General features: G+C 36.7%; 1 protein-coding gene across 1 annotated transcript in view; it reads left to right on the top strand.

Annotated features, from left to right (window-relative positions):
- GPATCH2 (G-patch domain containing 2) overlaps positions 1–21,840 on the top strand; it is a 170,289-nt gene that overhangs the window by 38,201 nt on the left and 110,248 nt on the right. The gene's annotated exons all lie outside the window — the stretch shown is intronic.

Genomic DNA, 21,840 nt, shown 5'->3' with positions numbered 1-21,840 from the left:
TCTTTTAGAGTGTTTGCTTACTTATAAAGTAACTGATTGATTCTGCTCTAGGTTTTTCACTTGCCTAAATAGTCTTCCTGTTCATAAATACAGAACACTCCAGCTATACACAAATTTTAAACCCCTTGGTTTACAGTGTTATTCACATGTTACATTTTTAAGTTTGGGGACATTTAGAGCATGTAGAGCAACTGGGTGTCTTTCAATCATTCAGTTCATTTCTGTTTAGGAAGTATTTACTTAAACATTAAGTAGCGTGTGCCGGGCATCATTTTCTATATTTGGTGATAACACCAGCAGCCAAAAATCCCTATCTTTGTGAGCTTACATTTCATTAGGTAGCACCTGTATGTCAACCTTTTGCTAAGTATAAAATCTAGATAGCTGGATAAGTTTTGTTCTTGCCCTTCGAAGAGCTTACACTCTAATTACAGAAATAGATACAGAGAATTACAACATAATGGGCCGAGTTTTAGGAAAGAGGTGCTAACTGAACACAAAAAAAGTAAGGGGCACCTCACCCAGCTTCAGAACAGCAAGGAAATGGTGTTAACTGTGGACTAAAAGATGAAGCTGAGCTGTCGGGTAGAAATGGGTACAGTAAGTGGATCTCATGGAACTCTGGGAGTGACACCCCAAGGACTGGGACCTGAGATCCATCTTCCAGAAGTTGTTGTCGGTGTTGTCCACATGGAGAGAGTGGGGCAGACGCTCTAGACAAAAGAAAAAGCATGAAAGAGGAGGCATGGCATGAAGTAGTGTGGCGTTTGCTGGCAGCCGCAGGCAGGCAGGCCTTCGAGAGTGGGATTTGTAGACAGGGAGTCGTACCAGATAAACAGAAGAGGCAGGAGAGGGTGGCCTTGCCCACCTGGAGATTGTCCAACTTAATGAAGCCAGTCAGGCCCTCGGGAAGATTTTTAATGACATGACTTGTGGCTTCACATTCTTTCATACATAAGAAAAAACAAAAACAAAAATGTATAATAGCACCAAGCAGGACCAAACAACTTTTGCTTCTTAGATTTTGAAATCGGTCCCACCTGGAAGACTTTCTTCTTACTTCTTCCTGGTACGTTGCTCTGTTCATAATCACTTAAGTTTTCCAGAAAAGTCTTAAAAATACCCTTTTAAGTTGTTTTCATTCTGACTCCTATAAATAAATGGCTCTGCATCCCTGTGACTAGTCCCATCTTTGTTACATAGGTTTCAGTTATGTTTAGAATATCTACTATTGGTTTTATGTGTTCATAGCGGAGTATTTGTTTAGCTTGTTCTCTCCATCAAATTACCTCCTCTGAGGAGGTAGGTTTCCTCTTCTGATGGCTGCTGACATGAGTTTGTGACTGTGACCTGTCTTACAGTCCATTATTTTAGGAAGTTAAAGTCTATTTCAGTTGATATGTGCAGCGCTCTGTATGAATGGTGGTGGTACTGAGAGAAAGAACTACATACGAGGTATTTCTGGTTCAAGATTTGCTAACTTTTATTTTTCCTCCTGGTTCATTTTAAAGGGCATTTAATTATTTGGTTGGGATTTTTTTTTTTTTTTTTGCAAATGTCACATATTGGATAATGTCTTAAGATTCAGTCAATTTTAATAGGTTAAATGCTTCTTTAAAGAAGAAGAAAAACGACCTTTAGGCTTTTTAATGATGAGATCATCCCTATGGTTATAATAATAATGTTTGAAAACATAACTGTACGCTAAAAAAAAAAATAAAAAATTCCTTCCCACTGAAATAGCTTCCCAGTAGGTAGATCAGTAGTCTTGGTTATTTTCTGAGGCCCTGTCATTGGACCCAACAGTGTTCAGGTATCAGAATTAAGTCACTGCTCTAAGTTGTCCTTTGCAATTGAGTGTCTGGTTGTGTGGCTGAGAAGACTCTTAAGTTAAGCAGAGACTGTATCTCTCTTCTTCATTGACTTTCTTTTCCATCCTCTTCAAATCCGTTTAAGACTCCTATCCTCTTCCTAGGTCACCACTGAACTGGTTAATGATTCTTCCAAGCCTTTCTCAACTTTCTCTCAGCTCCTCTTTTGGCATTTGTCATTTTAGCTTCTTCCTGTTAGAACTCCCATCTTGCTTTCTCATTACGGTACCATCTCTGTTTTCTCCTACCTCTGCAACTACTTCTCTGCCCCTGGCCTGTTTTCCTGGCTCCTCTTTTTCCTCTACCTTGGATATTGGCATTCTCATGTTTGTTTGGTATTTGTTTTTATTCTTGGTCAGAGCGCTTCTGTTGTACTTTTTCTTTTGTTCTAAGAGCTTTCAATTCTTAACCTCTCTGCAGAAGGCAACAAGGTCTTTTCATGTTGTGCCATGTGCTCTCTGGCCCGGTAGTCCTAGTTACTTTTTTTTTCCCATTCCCATATACCTGAGAGATAATAACACATTACTTCACTATGATGGTTCCCTCAGGTAACAGTTCTTAGCCGTGGGTGAGCATCATAGCTCAGTCCTACCACCTCCACCTTGGGGAATAGCATGGATGGTTTGAAAATCTTAGCACGATAGTTCTGACACATGACCTGTGGCCATGTCCCTTCTCCTAATCCTGATCTCTGCCTTTCCTTTCAACATTTAAGAATCACCCTTCCGCCCCCACTACCCAAAAAATTTCAGCTCTTTTGTGGTCATCTCCAACAGGTTATGACTTGACTTGATACTCCATTATTTATTCTTATCTCTTCTAAAGCATGTCCAAACCTTTAATTGAAGATTTAGTTTATATAAGTAGTACCCATGTTGATCACATTTTAAATGAAAATCATCATCGAGTTGAAGAATAAGAAGGTATTGAGATTTACAATGTACCAGGTACTTCGTAAGGTCTGGAAGCCCAAAGTAACAAATGATACACACCTCTAATCTTAAGGAGTCTACAATTATTAGGATATATATAGACTAATGCTCTGCTAAGAAAAGTTGTGAATATTATAACATAGATATAAGCCAGTTGCACTGAGAACAGAATAAGTAGAGTGATCACTTCTACTAAAGGGCAATACAAAAAGAATATTTGAGCTGTACCTTTGACTGAGGAGGTCTTCCCACAAGGAATAGGAAGGGTAGTAGTATATAGTAGAAAGACCAGGCAATTGGAATTAGAAGGGACTCAGGATGAGTTGCCACTACTTTTACACGGTCTTAGGCAAAATTACTTGGATCTCTTATCTCCCCCATCTTTTAATTACTTCCCATCATATGACTTGTCTTGTCTTTATAGCATTCACCGTAATCTGAAATTATCTCCCCCCCCCCCCCCAGTCTGGTGTCTCCATCAATTAGAATGTCAGCCTCCAGGGTCAAGGACTCTTGTCTCTCTTGTTCACCATTCTCCTCAATGTCTAGAACAGTGCTTGAACTCATTCTCACATTAGTGAGAATTTTGAATGCATTGACCTGGATTCTTGTGAAGATTAACAGATTTGTTTATAGGTAATACTTTTGTGAACAAACAGGCCATCTGAGTCTAACTAACTCTAGTGCTTAAATTCAGCATAACTGAAGATAATGAGTTGTAAAAATGCATGGCTAGTTTAACAAGGATTGAGTACCTCGGTGTGTTAAATTTAGGAACACGGATAATAATGTCATACTTCTGACAATTCAGTAGAGGGACCTTAGAACACTCATTTTTTTTTTTTAAAGACTTTATTTATTTGACAGATAGAGATCGCAAGTAGGCAGAGAGGCAGGCAGAGAGAGAGGAGGAAGCAGGCTCCCTGTGAAGCAGAGAGCCCGATGTGGGGCTGGATCCCAGAACCCTGGGATCATGACCGGAGCCGAAGGCAGAGGGTTTAACCCACTGAGCCACCCAGGCGCCCCTAGAACACTCATTTTGATCCTCCTTCAAACTTAAACATTCTGTTGCTTTCTAATTTTTCAGTTTTATCAATTTATGAATTAGACATTGGTATTAATGTACAGTGTTTACTTAAATCTACATTTAACAGATTCTTCCTTACTATTTTATCTAACATTTCCTATTTTCTTTTTTTTATTTTAAAGATTTTATTTATTTATTTGACAGACAGAGATCACAAGTAGGCAGAGAGGCAGGCAGAGAGAGAGGAGGAAGCAGGCTCCCCGCTGAGTAGAGAGCCCCATGCGGGCTCGATCCCAGGACACTGGGATCATGACCTGAGCTGAAGGCAGAGGCTTTAACCCACTGAGCCACCCAGGCGCCCCATAACATTTCATATTTTCTTTGTGGGATCTTTGAATATGTTCTTAGAAGGCATTTTAGTGAAGTTCTAAAACTGATAAATTTTTTCTTTGTAATCTGAAACTGGATTCCTTTCATGCTTATTTATAAAAAATAGTTTTCTATATAGGTAATTCTAGATTAAACAGTTTTTCGTTACACTTGGTGGATGCTCTGTTCCTGTCTTCTGGCATTCATTGGTGCCATTGAGAAATCTGTTTTCAGATAATGACAGATAATGTAGCTTTTTCCTCCCTCTGGCTGTTTTTTTGTTTATTTGTTTTTGATATTCTGCAGTTTCACAGTATGACATATGAATGTGAATTTAAGATGGTTTTTTGTTGTCTTTCCTTTGGTAATTGCTGTCTTTAATCAGGTCTTTAAAAAAAAAATTGTCCCTTATCTAAATACTCTCTCTTGCTTATTATGAGTCTTCTATCTTTCAAGGATTCAGACATATGTTGCACTTTCTCATTTTATTCTCAATGTCTTTTAACCCTTTTCTCCTGGTTTCCATTTCATTGTCTTTCTGTGCCACATTGTAGGTAATTTCTTCACCTTTGGCGTCCAGTTAACTATCTTTTTTATCTGTGCCTAGTCTGCTGTTTAATTCATCTATGCTATTAAATGGGAGTAATCTAATGCTTGAATTAGTCATTTAAGAGATGCAAGTAGTCTTTACTCATATTTTACTGGATTTTATCCAAAAGAAATTGACAGACTCTAGAAAGTCTAATTTTTAATGTCTTTCTAACATGCTCAGCCATATTTGGTGTCTTTCAAAGAATAGTGTATTTCTGTACTTTTATTTCTGTTGTGGTATAAAGTCTGCAATGTCAGGTGCTCCTATTAGTCACAGTTAAGTACATTTTATACTCAAATATTAGTTGAGAATAAGATGCTGACTAAGTAACCGGGTCGATTATATTTTTAAGTCATTAGTTATCTGTTCTCTGACTTGCTGGCTGGTTATACTGTGAATTGCCTACATATCTGCTACCTTCTTCTGGTCTTTGGTAACACATGACTTAATCCCTTGTCTTTAGCTTCACAATGTTTTGACATTAAGCATTTATTTTTGAGCTTTACAACATTTTTTTTTCTTACCAACTTTAAAACTAAGTATTTTGCCTTTTTAAAAGTAAAATTGTGGTGTTGCCTTTTCTGCTCTTCATTTTTTGGCAGTTATTGCCTAGATTAATTTTCCTCCTCTTACAGTTTTTCGTAATACGTTATTAATTGAGAAAATGTGTAAACTTACCATGCTCTTATATGGAATCAATCTTTATACTCACTGTCATTCATTTTGATATTTTGGTGTTCTGAGAGCTTTATGAAAATCTTTACTACTTTGTAAAAATACTTGTACAAAAGTTAAAATACTACAGACTTGTAAGTTATTATTTGTAATAATTTTTATAATTTCAAGCATTACACCAGTAAGTTTCAACTCTGTCTCTCCTGTGGCAGTCAGAAAAAGCAGTGGGTAAATGGAACAGGAAACGGGTAACAAAAAGGGGTCGGAATATAAAAGGAAAGAAGTAGGGGAAAATGATGAACGGTGGCCAATTGCAGTCATATTGCCCAGCCCGATTAAGGCCCTTTGTGCCTGTGTTTTACATTAACCTCACATGACCTTGACCTTTACTTCCTGACCCCCACTTCTCAAGTACCTCAGCTCTTTTCTGACAGAAGTGAAAATGACCAAAGAAGGTAGAAAAGGCAATTTGACCTTCAACTGAAAAAATACTACGCTTTTAACAGTTAAAACTTTTCCTCTGCGAAGCGTTCCAGAGCTGGACACACAGGTGTGTGCACATGAGGGCACGTACCTCCAGTCACAAGAGACAGAGCCTCCCATGTGGCCCAGTGAGAAACGAGGGGAGCCGGAAGCTCTGACACTGGGGCCCTGTCTCACGAGTGGCATCAGGTATTGGAGGAGCTTGGAATTTAGGAGTCAGCGTGAGAAGATTTGCTGTTTTAGCCCTGCAGCTGGTTAACTACACGAACTCATACAAGTCCGTTACTTCTCTACCCTCAGTTTCTGCTCTGGCTGTTGTTGTACACCTTGTCATTTACTGAGGGCCTTTTAGATACTAATACTAATGTCTAGTTTGCTTATCGGTGAGGCAGAAGTTTTAAAATCAGGGTTTTTTTCTAAGAGGATCTCTAACCTTGTTTAACCTGCAGACCCGTAAAGCCCAGTAAAAGGTAAGGACAAGAGAAATGGATGGGGAGGGCACAAATCCATTCCTGCAAGCCTAGCGCAGCGATTTTAAATTCAGCCTCCAGACAAATCTTGGAAGAGGTGGAGGTGGGTCTTGTTAAAATGTAAATTCTGATCTGGAAGTCTTGGTGGGGCTTGCGATTTTGCATTTCTTCTTCTTTTTTTTTAATCTTCAAAACGTATTTTATTTTATTATTATTTTTTAATTTTTTATTTCTTTTCAGCGTAACAGTATTCATTGTTTTTGCACCACACCCAGTGCTCCATGCAATCCGTGCCCTCTCCAATACCCACCACCTGGTTCCCCCAACCTCCCACCCCCTGCTGCTTCAAACCCCTCAGATTGTTTTTCGGAGTCCATAGTCTCCCATGGTTCACCTCCCCTTCCAATTTCCCTCAACTCCCTATTTCTGACAAACTCCTGGGGAACTGCTGTGGTGGTTGGAGGACCCCTCTTAAGTAGCAAAGCTGAGAGGGTTGGTGGGGGAAGAGAAAGACTTTAAAGGAGAAGGATGGCAAGGGTTCAAGGAGAGAGATTGCTGAAGGCAAAGTTACACAGTAATTACAAAGAGAAGTTATGGGGAGAATGTGAGAAGCAGATCTCTGCTGTGATCTTGTATAATTGGGAAAGGTTGGGTATGATCATATATACTTGGGAATATACGCACTTAGTAAATATATGCACTTCCTAACCCTTTTTTATTTGATGCAGATTTGTTTTAGAAATACAAATTTCTCTCAAATTTGTAAGTTGAAAAGTTAATGACTAGTGATCAGAGCTATAAGTATTAGTTTTTCATCTTTTAATAATATCTAATAGGCAGTATGTGGGAGATAGTGTGGGGACATTCCCGATTTATTTAAATGCAAGATCGTTTAGCTGTTTGTTGTGATTTAGCAAATTAAACTTGTGCACATTCGTTTATTTAAGAAGCTAAAGAAATTTAAACTATATTCTTGCACGTGTCTGTGGAAGTCTCACTTTCTTATGTTTTACATTCCTAAGTGAAACATTATTTCTGGTTTTGTACCTTGAAAATGTTTGTATGCAAAAGGAAGATTATTTTAGCAAAAATGATAATGAGATATTTTGTACTTGAAGTCTGTTGTATGTCATATACTTTCAACATATCTTTATTTAATAGACACAGATAGCTGATGGCTGCCATATTGGATAACACCGTTAAAGCTTTCACTTCGTAGACAATCAGTGAGATTAAGAGGCACCTTCATTTCTCTTCTTTTTCTTATTTCACTTGGAAAGATTGCAATAGCTTGCTAGTTGTGCATAAAAATAGGGCTTTTTATAAACCACAGATAGGTGGTGCCCTGGTTGCAGACTTTGATGGATTCTCAATGAAATTCAGCTTATCTGGGTTCTTATAAATATATTTCAGTAAATTTTATAAAGATTGCCTTACATATGCCATAAGAGGTAGAAATTTTAATGGTAAAAATTTAGTGTTTGGCATTCACCTTTAGATGTTGGGTAGCTCTACTACTATGTCTCAGCATTCAAACTCCTTATGATTTTTATGTGCTAAGTGCATAGATTTACTGCTGCAGTCTGAACATTTTTAAATTAAAATATATCTTTCATTCCGAATGTATTGATTTACACATCTCTGTGTCAATATTAAGTCAAGCGAATTTTCCAATAAGTTGAAAAGATCTGGCAGGGCGAGTTAAATTTATTAGATTTGCTAGAGGTTTCTTCCTTGTCTGTGTTTAGGTAGCTCTCTGCTTTTTCTATTCTTGATTATAATTTTGTTTTTAAAATAGTACTAAAATTTTAATAACACACTTTCCTGCCTCTTAGTACTTTAAGTGATTTTTATTCTCTAGAATTAATTGCCACTGGAAACCATGACATTCCTTGTTGCATTCTTGGCATTCTTTGCTACTGTTTTTTAAGAACAGTGTACTTTTGGTTTTCTTCTGTTGTTGAAAAATATATTACTGTTTGAAGTTTAGTTGAATCACAAAACTAAGTCCTTTTCCTTTATGTACTTTTTTATAAATTTTAAGCTTAGGAAAATTTATACCTTTTAAAAAATCAGACTATGAGACAAAGTTACCTCAGTGGTTTGGAAATAAGAAACATTTCATGAGTATTTAAAAATTTGAAGCAAAATCCACCAGAATTTCTAAGTGTGCATATGAATAAGGCATTTACTTTTTGATATTATAAGTGGAAACTTTATATATTTTGACTAATCCAAAATAACAGTTATCCTAGAATGGAGAAAAGGATTGCTCACTGACACATTAAGGTAGAAACCGGTAGCACCAAGTGACCTTTTCATTAGATTATAAGTTTACTTAAATACTATTCCAAGTTCATTGGTATATTCAGCATATTATAATTTTCCTTGAGGATTTTAGACTGGCATAAATATACTCATATCTCTTATATTCCACCTAAAGTTCATTTTAAAAGATAAAGGCTCTAATGAATATACTATAATATCAAAATATGTGTATGGTGTAATAAGAGTAGGGTGATAGTGTTATTTAGTCAGTAAAACATAGTGTGTAAATGGGTAAAAACTTTGATGTGGGAAGAAAATGGCAAAAAAAAAAAAAAAAAAAAAAAGGTACCAGAAACTTTAACCAGGATTTAGTGGACTAATGAAGCTGTGGAGGAAATGTTTCTATTTAATACACCAAAACTATTTTTTGTGTGTCATGGTGGTATTATTTGCAGTTTAGGCTGGTAATCCTCCCATCATTAAATCACATCTTCTCGGTGCTTTGTAATTCTTTTTTCCCCCCAGACAGAGTGGGGGTTGTAGTGTAAAGGAAAACCGATTTTATAAAATATTTTGGCAGTGAAAACTGATACTTTTATGGATTCCTTGACTTTGACCACTTAGCACATTAGGAATTCCAAATGATCATGTAACAAAACTGAACTTTCTCTGTAGACAAAATAACTGTCTGATTTCAGTAGAAATATAGCACTAACATTTTATGATAGCAAAAGCCAACAATAATAGAATACTATGCTAAGCACACTCATTTAATCCTCTCAGTAACCGTATGTCATGGGCATTCTATCTCAGGTTTACAGATTGGGAAATTAAGACATAGAATAAGTAATTCCCTCAAGGTTACAGACTAAAGCAAATGGCAGAGCCCAGACTTGAAACTAGGTCTTTCTAAAGTCAAAGGATCATGCTCTTAAATATCACACTATCCTAACCGCTTGTGCAGCAGAACTGTTGTGGTGTTATACTCACTTGACTTGTATCATAAGAAAAGATACAGTTTTCAGAATGCAGTCAGGGAATTTTCTGCTTTGAAATTTTAGCAGATTTTTAAAAACCTCTCATTTAATCTCTCCAGGGGTCCTTTATGTATCAAAAGATACAGATTTTTATGAACTCTTTTCTGTTGAGTATAGACTTGTATAAAATAGTACCTAATGTGAAAATATTGTGTATTATCCGTCAGCAAATATGTCCACATTCCTGTTTTAGAATTGTAAAATACTTTGTGCAGCAAAAACAAAAACAGTGCAAAAAAACTAAATATGATCCCCACTGCTTGCGATATATTCAGTCATCTGCTTAATCCTCATCCCCTCCTCATTGTCAATACCCATCTAATTCCACTTTAACAACAGTAATTGGCTGATGGAGTAGAAGATATAGATTTGTTTTCTTGATGACTCCTTGACTTTTTTTCCTCTGGTAATACTAATAGAATTCCAAATCCGTACTGGTGTGATCATGTCATGAGTAGGTCAACAGTCATGTCAAGGTCCTATTGGAAACCTCATAGCCAACATCTTAATTTAGACTTAGCTATCTTTTTCACTTGTATGTGCAATTGTAAGCAATTTTTTCAAGTCTCCACTCTCCATTATAACAGAATTCATTTAGTTCAAAGGGGGATAGCCCTGCATGTGAATTTTGTGGCTGGCTACAATTGAGTAAATAGAATATATAAACATAAGGGAACCTCATTTGCATAGGTATATACATGTGTTTCTTTTTTAAAGTTACATAGATTGAACAACAATGGGAAAACTCTTACCCATTTTTTTTGTAAGCATTATTTTATATAAATTGTGGTTTTGATGAAGCATGTGGTAATGAAGCATGAATGATTTAACAGTATTAAGTTCTAGAAAAGTATACTTTCTCTTTAAATAGATTATTGAATTATTACCAGCCAGTTTGTCCTCACTGTTCCAGTTTTATTTCATTACATGTGACTAGAACAATAGTATTCATATGAAGAAAATGCATTGTTGAATTATTAAACTACTTTGATTTGGGGGGATGGGAGGTATATAATCCAAGCTAAAACATTCCATATATGAAAGGTTATGTAAAATGTGTATCTTTATACCTTTGTGTGTATATATTTATCTGTGTAGAGCTATATGCCTTATATATATTTCCATTTTCTCATAACATTAATAAACATATTTCTATCATATTTCTATCTATAACATTAATAAACATATTTCTATCATACTATTTTCTGTATATAAAAATACCCACTGTACTCACTGTGTTTTGAATAGCAATAAATGATAATAATCTGAAGCTTATTAGGTTTGGATTTTTAAAAATTTCAAAAAAACATGAACTAAAAAATGTTGGGTTAAAAGAGACTGTTAGCTTTTAAGACATAAAAATAAATTTCTGTAGAGACTTCAAGTGAAGACAATCTGATTATTCAAAAATTCTTCAAAATGTTATATTTTATAATTAATTCAAGTATTACTTTATTGCAGTCTAGAGCAGATCTTTACACTGATATTTGTTTGTTTGTTTGTTTGTTATCCTCCAAGCACAGAGATTGTACACATTCAGGAGCAAGGCTTTATTATCAGTCATACTAATGGGTTTCTGGTACTTCCATTTATTTGTTTGGAAGGCCAAAGCAATCAAATTGGAAGCACATAAAGAATCAGTAACCGGGGGGGCACCTGGGTGGCTCAGTGGGTTAAAGCCTCTGCCTTCGGCTCAGGTCATGATCCCAGGGTCCTGGGATCGAGCCCCGCATCAGGCTCTCTGCTCAGCGGGGAGCCTGCTTCCCCCTCTCTCTCTGTCTGCCTCTCTGCCTACTTGTGATCTCTGTCTGTCAAAAAAAAAAAAAAAAAAAAGAATCAGTAACCGTTTTCTCATGTCATGATGCATTGATCTTTTATATCAGTTCTATTTTAAATCTAAGCCACCTGGAATTTTGACTGATAAATCCAGATTTTATTTTGGTTAAATAGCTTACCCAGTTTTTCTTGCTGTCATTTGATTATTTTTTAAAACAAAGTTGATATAGACCCAGGTGATTGGTTTCATTTTAAGGTAATGATTGAGTATGCTAATTTTTGACAGTACTTTAATGATGGTCTCGTGGTTGTATCATGTAGTTAAAATAACTAACAGTTAAAACCTTTCCCAGAGCTGGGAAAAACAAACAAAAACCCAGAACTTTGTAACGGAAAAAACCCTAAGTCAGATTGGAGGTCTAATCCCAGCTTTGCAAAAATCTAGCACCATGATTTTGGGCAAGACATTGAAGTGCTTTATGTCTTTGTTTCCTCATTTGTAAGAATCAGGAAGCCTTAAGGCTTTTTTCTTTTCTTTTATTAATTATTTTTTTAACCTATTAATGTGCAAGAGTCACCATAGGCCCAAATCACTCCTCAGACCTGGGAAAAAAAACTCTTTAAGTATCAAACTCCCAAACCTGTGTGTGGATTTATCAAGAATTAAAGGGGGAAATGTGTTCATTTGCATTTCAACTATGACTATATGAGATTCAGTTTTATATTTTCCTTGCCACGACTTTGATCCTGAATTTTGCTTTTCTTTGTAGTTTTCTAGATAAGCATGCTCCTTGGAGCCAAAAGACCCAGACCCAAATCCTGCTTGAGTCTGTCACTTGTGACTGATTGGGGACTGTTTGCCTACCCTCTCTGCACTCACTTTTCTACTTTTCCAAATGGGAATAGTACTGTTTACCTGAGGAGGTTTATGGGAGGAGAGAGGTTGAATGAATATTGCATTGGTACCTCATAGCCAAGACTTCCCCTTATAGGTGCTCGGAAATGCCCCCCCTCCCCCGCCTTAGGCCTATGATTTCTCCATGTATCGTTTTGTCTCACTTTGAAACATTACAAGGCAGCTATCCACAGGCAGATAAACCATCCAGAAACTCATTGCAGTCACCAAATGTCAGTCTACTTTGCAGGCATCATAGAAGCGTACTTCCTGGACCTACACTTGTTGTTTTTGTTTTGTTTTGTTTATTTATTTATTTATTTGAGAGAGAGCACAAGGAGAGGGAGCAAGAGGCAGAGGGAGAAGCAGGCTCCCCACTGAACAAGGAGGCCGATGCGGGGCTTGATCCCAGACTCTGGGATCATAACCTGAGCCAAAGGCAGACCCTTAACTGACTGAGCCACCCAGGCGCCCCATGTACCTACACTTGACTGTGGGGTCTCCCAGTCAAATCTGTCAGCTCCAGGCTCTCTCTGGGGCAGTTATGGGTATCCCAGTATCCGTCTAAATTCCCATGGCAGCTGCTGAGGCACTGTCTGGACTGGGGCTGGGGCAAATGTAAAACCATTGTTTAAAAACATGAAAAAGGCACACTGTATCACTACCCTTCAAAAGACGTTTTCTTGGCCATTCTGTTTTTCTCATTTGTCCACTTTCTCAGCATGTGAGAAGCCCTCTAACCTAAGAAATATTATTTCAATATTACATACTTCTAAAAATAATCAGTATTTGTCTTATTAATATCCAAGCAGTGGTTCTTATCCTGTATCCAAGTCAAGACTGCACCTTCCTTTTCTTTTCAAAAATCGTCTCTTCTGATATCATTTTTGCAAAAGGCAGATGATTCTCATGTTCTCTGCAAAATAATTAAGTAAACATATTTAGCTAAGTCATTAACTGGGCTTTACCTATAACTTGTTCTGTGAGCATTTTAGAATCAGGCCGTTAACATTATTTGAATATATTTCTGTAATATAATTAACAGGCAAGATAGGTTGATTCTGAAAAGGACATGTACAGTTTTGACACTGAGAATTAATTATAAGAGAGAAGACAGATTTGTGCCCTGGCCAGAATTAACTAGCAGTTCAAAACATAAGCAGTCACCTTGGACTCTTATAACAAAAAATGACACTCCTTCTCTTAATACCTAGCTTGTAAAGTTTGTTTAGACAACTCATCTGCTTGTCAGCGCTGTCTTTTTCTGTGTAATTAAGTTTAGAAAATAGTACTTGATTTTCTTCGACCACTCCAAAGTTCATGTTTGTTGAATTAAAAAAAAATCACATTTTATGTGTGTTTGTGTTTAAATGGTTCAGATACTTATCAGAGGTCATTCATTCTAGGAGGAAGGGGATGACATTCAACTTAACATTTCTTCCCAATTTTAAAGAGTATCTCTTTAATTAAAGAGCTGAAAACTGTATTAGTTGTTTGCAAGGAATGGCTTGCGTAAAGTGCTGGCACGGTATTTTGCTGATTTTTTTTTTCCAAGTGACCACAATTATTTTAATGCTTTTAATGCAACTTTTCTCATTTTACAACAACAAAGACCCTCTTCAAATATCTTACATTGGTTAATCCAAGAAACACTGTGATAGTGGGGTTAATTTTGAGTGCACAAAGAACCACTGGAGGGTATAGAGAGGGCATCTGTTGGATAAGCTTTCAATATGATGAGAATGATAACAGATCTGCCACTTGTGCAAAAGACAATCTTTTCAGTATTTGACTTTAAAAAGTGTCATTTTATTTGTTTAAAAAGCATATTTTAGTCGAGTGGGTTATGAACTTTAGCATTGAACTGCCTTTCCTCTTGTACTTCTAGCGTTTTGGATGTGAGGTATCTGGATTTCGTTTTAATACATCTTAAGTAGGTACAAAATTGCCTTTGAAATTTATTTTTATAAAGATGCTTAAACGTCCTATTTGCCAAGATTTCTTTTTACCTTTTATTATCGCCCTTTCTGTCCCTACGAAAAGTAGCTTTTCTCTCCTACGTGACTGGCCGTGTCTTCACCCAATGGTTTAGGAAGTCAATGTACAGGTCTCAGCAGTTGGCCTCATCTCAGGCCCATTAAATCGGAACCTCTTGGGCGTGGAACCCTGACAGTAGTATTTTTAAAAAGCATTGAATGATTGTAACGTGTAGCAAGAGTGAGAGCTACAGAAGAAAGAAGGAGGAAGACCTTTGATTATTTGCTTTGAAACTGTGGGCAAGTTATTTAAGATTTTGTTTTTTCACTGCCGTAAATTGTGCAGATGAAGGGATTACGGAACACTTGGTGAAATGGTTACTCTGCATAGTCGAGGTGCCCGTGAAGTCTGGAAACACAGATAACATATTTTTGAAGACTGAAGTTATTGTTGATAACTTGGTATATATTTATTGGCCTTTGTTTCGAGACTTTATGGAGACTCTGTGCATGACCATATAAGGTTTTAAGTTTTTGTTTTGTTTTCATTTCTTCCTTATAGTGACCTGAAATCTAGCTTCACAGTGTAATTGGTTCTAGCTCTCCCTCCGGAATTACGCAGAATAAATTGGATTCCTCTTTTCCACAAGACAAAAATTTTAAGTGCCCGATCCTCTGCTAGCTATCTGTGTCATGTCTCCCGGCCTCAGTTTTTTTCACCTGTAAGATTCGTAGAAAGGGGTTAGGAAGTGAAAGGAATTAAGAGTTCCATGTGATGCCCCCACAGACACTTGGGCAGTCTTATCTTTTACCTTTTCATACTGGATCACCTCATTTCTTCTCAGTTATTTTTCTCATTTTCCAAAACCCACCCAAACTTCTGATTGTTCTCTTAAAATGTGCTTGTTAATGTCTTTCAAATATGGTATCTAGAAGTAAAATAACACTGGATTCATTGGATATTTTTCTTCTTTTACTCTGGGCACATGAGTTAGTAATAATGCTTCATTTGTGGGTGCCTGGGTGACTCAGTTGGTTAAGTGTCTGCCTTCAGCTCAGGTCATGATATCAAGGTCCTGGGATTGAGCCCTGCATCGGGCTCTCTGCTCATCGGGGAGCCTGCTTCTCCCTTTCTTTGCTTGCCACTCGCCCTGTTCATGTGCTTACTCATTCTCTCAAATAAATAAATAAAATCTTTAAAAAAAAAAGAAAAGAATGCTTCATCTGGGGATAGAGATGGAGAAGAGGTTTGTCACATTACATTTAGGATAACATTTCATTGAACACATCTCAGAATTTGCAATTAAAACCCCTAATTTGTACACACTTCTGTCAGCATACAAGTCTTCCATTTTCTCTAAGTCTCTCTGTCTCTGTCTCTGTCTGTCTGTCTCTCTCTGTTAGATGATTGCACAACTTAATGTCTCTATTACTTTTCTTCTTTTTAGTTAAAGGCTGAATGTCAGATTGCCAACGTTTTCTTCCAAATCTTGATTCTGTCACTTAATGTGGTCTTGCACTGTTAAATTTGAGAAACATACTTTCTACATTTTCATTCCAATACTTTGGTAATAATGTTGATTAACCTGAAGGAGCCCAATTTGCCTGCCACTCGAACTTCTTCGAAGATTATTCCAATTATTAATCCATTTTCTTTCTGTAAAGCTGCTGTGCCCTCTGTAATTCCACCTGACTGAACTCTTAGCCAGCCAGAGTTGACTCACAGTCTTGCAAGTAATACTATTAAAGACTTTTTAGATACCCTTTTGAAGTTCTAATACACCATATTCCTGCCGTCTTCCTTTCACAGTACAGTCTTTGCCTATAAAATCAAATGTCATTCCCTTGGCAAAACAAATTCTTAGTGAACCTGTGCTAGCTCCTAGTGATTATTGTCTCCTCTTCTAAGCCCTCATAAACTTTGTTTGATACTATGAGGCAGATTTTTACCTTCACTGTCATCACTGTGCTGGTTATTAGTTTATAGATCCTTGGACATTTTACTGATACAAAGAAAATGCAGTTCGAGAGTCGTATTCAAAATATCTTAGAATATGTGTATGAACCTAGAGATTTAGGTTCGTTTAAAAACTCAAAACTGCATGGAACTTGTGATACAAGAACATCTAAACATACATGTCGATATTAATCATGTCATTGTAAGGTGTTTTTTGGTTAGGGTTTCATTTTATTTATTTATTTTTAAAGATTTTATTTATTTATTTGACAGACAGAGATCACAGGTAGGCAGAGAGGCAGGCAGAGAGAGGAGGAAGCAGGCTTCCTGCTGAGGAGAGAGCCCAATGCAGGGCTCCACCCAGGACCCTGGGATCATGACCTGAGCCAAAGGCAGAGGCTTTAACCCACTGAGCCACCCAGGCGCCCCGGGTTTCATTTTAAACTATTGTAAATAATGCTTTAGTGAACGTCTTTGTACCTGAAAGTTTCACCCTTCTAAGGATACACATGCACACACACAATCATTTGCGTAGAAGTTACTTCAGTAAAATTGCTTTGTTGAAGACTGCAGATAGTCTTAAATAGTCAGAGTCGAAAAGCTTATACCAGTTCATTAGTCGTGTCTACATAGATGTTTCATCAGTTTCCCCTCAACATTGCAACTGGACATTTCTCCTGCATCATGTATCCATGTTCATAACGTGAATTGAGTCTAAGAGAACATTATTTGAACTGAACCAGCTAAGGTAAGGTGCTTTCCCCCATAGATCACAGTTGCATTGTTTTAGTGGCTTGTGCTTTATCATAGATGATTTTTAAAAAAAAATACAAACCCGTAATGCTGATCATAAACTGATAACGCTGATCCTGAATTAGAAAAGAAAAGCCAATACTCTTATACAAAAGCTAGATACAGTTAAGAGCTCTATTTACTAAGTGATGTTTAGCTTTTATAGCTTTACACTCATAGTAACAAAAAACCTTGTCGTATTTAACTATTTCCCTAAAAATAAGTATGGTATTGTGAGTCTAAAAGTAATCCCCCAGCCACATTTCCCATTGAAATAATTGCTTTAATTACATTAAAAATTGTGGAGTTTTTAGGAGTACAACTCCCGCAATAGTAAAACAGCCTGTTTCATATTTTAACTGTGTGCTTTGTGTTCAATGAAAATATGGCATAGCAATGTTTTCATTGCATACTTTAATTGCATACTTTAAAAATAATTCATACTCAGCCTCTAAGAACTAATGTAAACATCGCTTTTGGATACTTGCCTTTCTTGATCTTTCCAAAGTGGTCAATCTGGGTAAATGAGTAATGGAAGAATGCAAACAAAAGAATGAGTATTTTCCCACATATTTCATTAATAATTGGATTTATGAATTAATTTTCCATATACTGGATGTGATATCCATTCATATCCTTTGCCCAAGTATTGATTTGTGTTCACTGTATATAACAAATATGGTAATTCCTTCTTTGTCATATTTGTGCATAATTTACTATTTCAGTACACAAAATAGAGTGGTAACACGTGTTCAGTTTCAGAACTTGTGATTCAAGAACACCTAAAGAATAAGCAGTCTACCCTCCTCACAGCTGGATGAATGTGTACTTGGTGAGAGCAAGTGAACAGAAAAAGAAATTCACACTTTTTATTATCTTTATTTTTTACCTTTTCTCTGTATTTGAATTGCTTGAGCCAAGGCTGGATGACTGCTAGTCAAATGAATAAAGTTTCTGTGTTGAGAAGTAAACTTGACCAAAGAACGCCTTTGTAAGAACAAGCAAGACAATGGTTCTTTCCATTTGTGTTTCACTTAGCATCTCTTGGACTAGAGAATGAAAACCAGTTAGACCACAGAGAAGCATGGGACTTTATTTCTGATATATCTTATTTTTAAGTCAAGTGTCAGGGGCACCTAGGTGGCTCAGTTGGTTAAGTGTCTGCCTTCGGCTCAGTTTATGATCCCAGAGTCCTGGGATCCAGCCCTGCATCAGGTTCCTTGTTCAAGGAGGAGCCTGCTTCCCCCTCTCCCTTTGCCTGCTGCTCTGCCTACTTGTGGGCAAGCTCGTTCTCTCTCTCTCTCTGTGACAAATAAATAGATAAAATCGTTAAAATGTATATGTATAAATAGATTGACATCTTGAAACTTTATATATGTGTAAATATGTATATTTATATATATAAACAAAGTCTTGAAACTTTATATATAAAAAATATATAAAGTATATATAAAATATATATTATAGAGATGTGTGTGTGTGTGTGTGTGTGTGTGTGTGTGTATAAAGTTTCAAGACTTCAATCTATACCTTAGGACAGTTAGCTCCCTGAGAATGTGGAATTATTGAGTTATCTTAGTGGCTAAAGAAAAAAAGATAATATATCATAGGTACTTACTTGCTAGCTTACAATGTTAACATAACCATTTTGCAATGAAACTTTGTGTGACGTGCATGCATATGTATCTTTTTGTTCCTAATTCTTTGAGACTCTAAAATAATTTAGTTTTCAGTAGATATTTCTGCCAGTTGCTATTGTTATGATAAACAAAATAAAAGTCCTGGGCAGTGTTGTTTTTCTTCTCAGGAATTTCCTTACATTTCATGCAGAATAGTGATTATTTGTTTTTGAAAATTGAAATCCCCTATTTTGGAATATTTGTATATTCCCTTATAGGTTAAATTTTCATTTTTTCCCCCTACTAACATACATTAGTGATAAATAAATGATTTGCCTTTATAATTTGAATGTTTGAAACTCAACATCATTTGTATAGGTTGAAGTTTAATTGGACTAAAGCCATTCTAGGAACTTGGGGTTCTTAGGACATTTACATAGGGTTTCTTATATTTTCAGTAACAAATAATTCAGTGTATAGAATCTCAAATGATAAGTCAGTAATCAAATGAGCATTACCTTTTGGAGTGTAGAATGAAACTCAGTGCTGGGCTTATTCATGACAATACAGGAGCCTACCAGGTTCTACTTTCCCTGACCATGACCCTTTGAACATTCTGCTGCTGCTTTTTACTTTTTTGTTTTTTAAGATTTTATTTATTTATTTGTCAGAGAGAGAGAACAAGCAGGGGGAGCAGCAGGCAGAGGAAGACGCAGGCTCCCCAGTGAGTGAGGAGTCTGATATAGGACTTGATTCCAGGATCCAGGATCATGACCTGAGCCAAAGGCAGACACTTAACAGACTGAGCCACCCAGGCATCCCTCTGCTGTTGATTTTTTTTTTTTTTAAGATTTTATTTATTTATTTGACAGACAAAGATCACAAGTAGGCAAAGAGGCAGGCAGAGAGAGAGAGGAGGAAACAAGCTCCCCACCGAGCAGAGAGCCCGATGTGGGGCTCCATCCCAGGACTCTGAGATCATGACCTGAGCCGAAGGCAGAGGCTTTAACCCACTGAGCCACCCAGGTGCCCCTCTGCTGCTGCTTTTAAACTCTCCTCAGTCATGCTTACTTTTAAGGAGATAGAATGGCTTCTAAATTCAAACCAAGGAAAACTTTTAAGGCAAAATACATGAGCTCACAGTTATCTCGTTAGGCTAGTATATATTTAAAAAACTTAATGTGTATAACCAGCACATTTTTTAAAACTATTTCTCTCCCAAAGTGTCTTTTGGAGATATATTAATAACCTAATATATGATCGCACCCAGGGTAGGACTGCACTCACGGTTTTTTCTTTCTTGATTTTTCTTTATGAAAACAGAAAGCTGCTCCAAAATCGATTGTAGGCGTAGGGAATTTCGTGCCCTTGACCATCCAACACAGGTACACTGACTGTACGATTTGGCCATAAACCAAAGAAAGTTGTAGCTGAAATGGAGAAACAGGACGTTCTATCACATTTTGAATATGCTCTCAAAGAGTTGCTGGAAGATGAGCCTTAACTCCGTGATGTAATATGTGGAGTCAAACTGAGTATTTGCTGTGCTAGAGAAAACTAATGGAAACATTCACTTGGGGTAAGACAAATGGTATTAAATGAGAAAACACACCATGAATTGCAAATGGAGCTGAGTTAATTTGTTGCTACAGTAGTGTTGCCCTACTGTTAAATGAAGGCTGTGTAATTATCTTGCTGGCAGAGATAATGTCAAAACCTCATTTCTCCTTACATGCCTCGTTTTTACATGAGGGCTAATTGAGCTGCAAGGTGACAACTGATTATATATGGCTACCATCGGGTCCTCTTGCTCAATTTGCAAATAATGTTACCCTTTTTTTAAGTGAGGATTTTTATCAGACTTCAAGTAAGGTATTAAAGAAACTTCTCAAACTGTTTGAGTAATTTGCAACATCCTTTTCTATCTGTAAATTATTCTGGAATAAATTACCCTTTTTACGTATACTTCGCTCAGACTTTCCCCTTGTGCGTCAGACTTGCTTATACACTATAGTTGAAGGAGATAGCGCTACTAGTTCATGTTTTCTTTTGTAGAACATTTTAGTTATGTTCACTCAAAAACTTGTCTTCTGTTTCTTTCATTTCTGGAACTGTAGAATTTCTTAGGTATTGAAAATAGAATGGCAGAAGTTGAAATAATAGGGCGAAAGTGCTCTTTTTAGTAAAGTCAACTGAATTAAGACATCGTATTGCTTTCTTTTGGCTATCTGGCGCTGTCCTCGTTAGCCTGTAAGCCTTTTCTGTCTCACTGTCTTGGTGGGTCTTAATAGAAGAAGAAAGGTGTTTATTAGAACTAGTCTCGTTAATCGTGGCTCAGTCCATGAGGAGGCAGCATTTTATACAGTAAAATTTTCTATTCATGAAAAATCTGAAGGGTTGAACAGTGTAACTAGTTTTTGTGGTTGTGGATGTTCCTGAATATATACTAGATGGAATTCATTACCTCAAGGAAAAAGTTAATAGCGGATGTATAACTGTAGTTCAAGTAAGTGGACAAATTGTCGCCCTGCTGGGGAGTCTCCCGGCTTCCTGTGAAGTTCTGAAAAGGAATTCAAGCTGAGATTATCAAACCAGGGCAGCGGGAAGGAGGCTTTTCCTTCCATGAGGAATAGTTTATCTTTAAGAATAAAGATCAGACGAGTGGGAATTTTTTGGAATCACAGAAACCCCGTGGCAACTGGCAACTTGACCAGGGTCATTGTCAATAACAGCAATAACCACAAAAGGTTAATAATATTTAAAAAAAAAACATAGTGTGTGGCCAAAGGCTTTGTATTACTTTTAGAGTTTTCAAAGTTTACTACTAGAAAATGATAGGAGAAATAGCTGACCTTTACTGTTTCCTTATGTGCGAATATCTCAGTTAATCTTTACAGTAACCCTATGAGATAGATGATATCCATTTTTAACAGGTGAAGAAACTGAAGTGTAGAAAAGTCAAGTAGCTTATTAGAGTCACACTGCTAGTAAGCCACTCATCTGAATCTGTGTTTGGGCATATATGTCTATCTCTAGTTCATTAATGAGTAAATGCAGGCTTATTGAGTTGATCGACTCGTTTCGAATCAGACATTAGGTGC

The sequence above is a fragment of the Lutra lutra genome, chromosome 15, assembly GCF_902655055.1.
Source record: "Lutra lutra chromosome 15, mLutLut1.2, whole genome shotgun sequence".
Taxonomy (NCBI): Eukaryota; Metazoa; Chordata; class Mammalia; order Carnivora; family Mustelidae; genus Lutra; species Lutra lutra.
This window is presented reverse-complemented; position numbering and strand designations above follow the sequence as displayed.